The sequence below is a fragment of the Physeter macrocephalus genome, chromosome 7 (assembly GCF_002837175.3).
Source record: "Physeter macrocephalus isolate SW-GA chromosome 7, ASM283717v5, whole genome shotgun sequence".
In the NCBI taxonomy this organism is placed as follows: Eukaryota; Metazoa; Chordata; class Mammalia; order Artiodactyla; family Physeteridae; genus Physeter; species Physeter macrocephalus.
The window spans coordinates 84443148-84446352 of NC_041220.1; the positions used below are offsets into that span (position 1 = coordinate 84443148).

At 40.2% G+C, this 3205-nt stretch overlaps 1 pseudogene; it reads left to right on the forward strand.

Moving 5' to 3' along the window:
* Positions 1 to 623: 623 nt before the first annotated feature.
* Positions 624 to 1031, forward strand: LOC102996206 (galectin-1-like; annotated as a pseudogene).
* The last annotated feature ends 2174 nt before the right edge of the window (positions 1032 to 3205 follow it).

Sequence of the window (3205 nt, forward strand, 5' to 3'; positions counted from 1 at the left end):
GAAACATAACCCCGTCTTATATGAAAAAGGCTCATTTACTTAGCCTGGAGCTTCATCCTGAGGGACAGGCTTCAGGTTTCCCACATATCTAGAGGCTAAGGAGGTGCTCCCAGGGACTGTAAGTGGGGAGACACCATCCTTGCACACCCCCTTGGCCTCATTAGGGCTTGATGAAGCTCCTCAGAAAGGAGCTTATACACTCACCAGGAGCCCCAGTTTTTGCAACCCCAGCCAAGGAGACACCTACGGATCTTCTGGTCTGGAGGCCAGCAGGGATTACAGAGTCCTGTCATCCTCACACAGTAGCTGACCCACAACTGAGCCTGATGAGTGCCCTGAGCTCCAATCAGCCCACACATAGATCAATCCACACCCAGGATGGGCAAGTGACTCCAACCCTCTCCTCCCTACGGCAGTCACAGACCTATCACAGCTGGCGGGCACCTACAGGCCACATGAGGGATGGCCATAGAATGCCTGGGTCTGGTGGCCAGAGGAGACTGTACTTCTGGGCCACACAGAACAGCTTCTAAAGAATACCACTCTTTCAAGACCAAGGCTCTCTGGTAGAGTCTTCAGACAACCGGTGCCAAAGTCCCAGGAACATCCTCCTCTCCTCAATCATGGCTTGTGGTCTTGTCATCAGCAACCTGAATCTCAAACCTGGGGAGTGCCTCAGAGTTCTGGGCAAGGTGGCCCTGGACACCAAGAGCTTCATGCTGAACCTGGGCAAAGATGGCAACAACCTGTGCCTGCACTTCAACCCCCGCTTCAATGAGCACGGGGACACCAACACCATCATGTGTAACAGCAAGGATGGTGGGGCCTGAGGGGCCGAGCAGCAGGGGTCTGTCTTCCCCTTCCAGCCTGGAGGTGTTGTGGAGGTATGCATCTGCTTCGACAAGGCAGAGCTAACCATCCAGCTGCCTGGGGGATACAAATTCAAATTCCCCAACTGCCTCAACCTGGAGGCCATCAACTACCTGGCGGCCAATGGTGACTTCAAGATCAAGTGCATGGCCTTTGAGTGAAGTCAGCCAGCCCATGGCCCCCAATAAAGGCAGCTGCCTTTGCTCCCCCTGGAAAAAAACTGATGGAGGTAGCCGCTTTCCATAATACATGTAGACAAACACAGAGAGACAGGCAAAACAAGGAGACAGAGAAATATATTCCACATCAAAGAACAAGGCAAATTCCCAGAAAAATACTTTAACGAATCAGAGATAAGCAAACTACTTGACAAAGCGTTCAAAATAATGTTCATAAAGACACTCACTGATCTCAGGAGAAGAAAGGGATGAATGTAGCAGAAGCCAACAAAGAGAAACTAGAAGGAAGAACTGAAGAGAAGTTATAACTGAAATGAAAAACACATTGGAAGGGTTCAACAGCAGAATGGATAAAACAGAAGCAGATTGGGAGTCTGGGACTGACATGTACACACTGCTATTTTTAGAATAGGTAACCAACAAAGACCTACTGTATAGCACAGGGAACTCTGCTCAATATTCTGTAATAACCTAAATGGCAAAAGAATTTGAGAAAGTATAGATACTTGTATATGTATAACTGAATCACTTTGCTGTACACCTGAAACTAACACAACATTGTTAATCAACTAAAAACAAAAAGAAGCACAAAACAAGCTGAAAGACAAAGCAATGGAAAACACCCAGACAGAGCAGCACAATGTAAAAAAAGAATTAAAGAAATGAGGATAACATAGGGGACCCTGGAACAACATCAAGTGGAATAACATTTGCATTATGGGGGTTTCAAAAGGAGGAGAGGAAGAGAAAGAGAAATTTCTTTAATTTGTATTTAAAGAAATAATGGCTGAAAACTTTCCTAATCTGGGGAAGAAAACAGATATTCAGTTCCAGGAAGCCCAGAGTGTTCCAAATAAGACAAACCCAAAGAGCAACACACTGAGACAGGTTGTTATTTAAATGGTAAAAGTTAATGATTAAGAGAGAATTGTAAAAAGAAAGAAGCAAGAAAAAACGCAACTTATTATGTACTAGGGACAACCCATGAGGCTATCAGCACATTTTTCAGCAGAAACTTTACAAGCCAGAAGGGAGTGACATGACATATTCAAAGTGCTGAAAGGAAAAAAACTGCCAAACAAGAATCCTCTACCTGGCAAGGTTATCATTCTGAATTAAAGAACAAATTAAGGTTTTATAGATAAGCAAAAGCTAAAAGAGTTCATCACCACTAAACTGGCCTTATAAGAAATGTTAAAGGGACTCCTCCAAGCTAAAAAGAAAAGGCACTAATTAATAAGAAAACATATGAAAGCAAAACTCTCACTAGAAAAGGTAAATAAATGCTAGAAATAGTAAATCAATCTCTAGTAAAACAAGTAGCAAAGTAAAAATCAAAAGTAGTAAAATTAATTAAAAATACAATAATTATTCAAGGGATACATAAAATAAAAATATGTAAAATGAATCATCAAAAATATAAAATTAAGGAGGTGTTAAAATCTAAAGCTTTGGAATGTGTTCAAAATGTAAATAAATAAATAAATAAATGGAAATAGATACTGTACTCAGAGATTGGAAGAACCAAAATTGCTAAAATGTCCATACTACTGAAAACAATCTACCAATTCAATGTAATCTCTATCAAAATACCAATGGTATTTGTCACAGAACTAGGAAAAAAAAATTCTAAAATTTGTGTAGAGCCATAAAAAATACCAAATAGCTAAAGCAATCTTGAGAAAGAACAAAGTTGGAGGTATCACAATCCTTGATTTCTAACTGTATTACAAAGCTACAGTAGTATGTTACTGACACAAAAACAGACACAAAGATCAATGGAATATAATAGAGAGCCCAGAAATAAATGCACATACTAATGGTCAATTAGTTTACAACAAAGGAGGCAAGAATATACAGTGGGCAAAAGACAATCTCTTCAAAAAGTAGTGGGAAAACTGAACAGCTACACACAAAAGAAAGAAAGAGGACCACTTTCTTACCACATATACACAAATAAACACAAAATAGATTAAAAACTTAAATGTGAGACCTGAAATCATAAAAGTCCTAGAAGAAAATGTAGGCAGGAAGCTCTTTTACATCAATCTTAGCAACATTTTTTGAATATGTCTCCTCAGGCAAGGTCAATAAAAGCAAAAGTAAACAAATGGGACTACATCAAACTAAAAAGATTTTTCACAGCAAAGGAAACC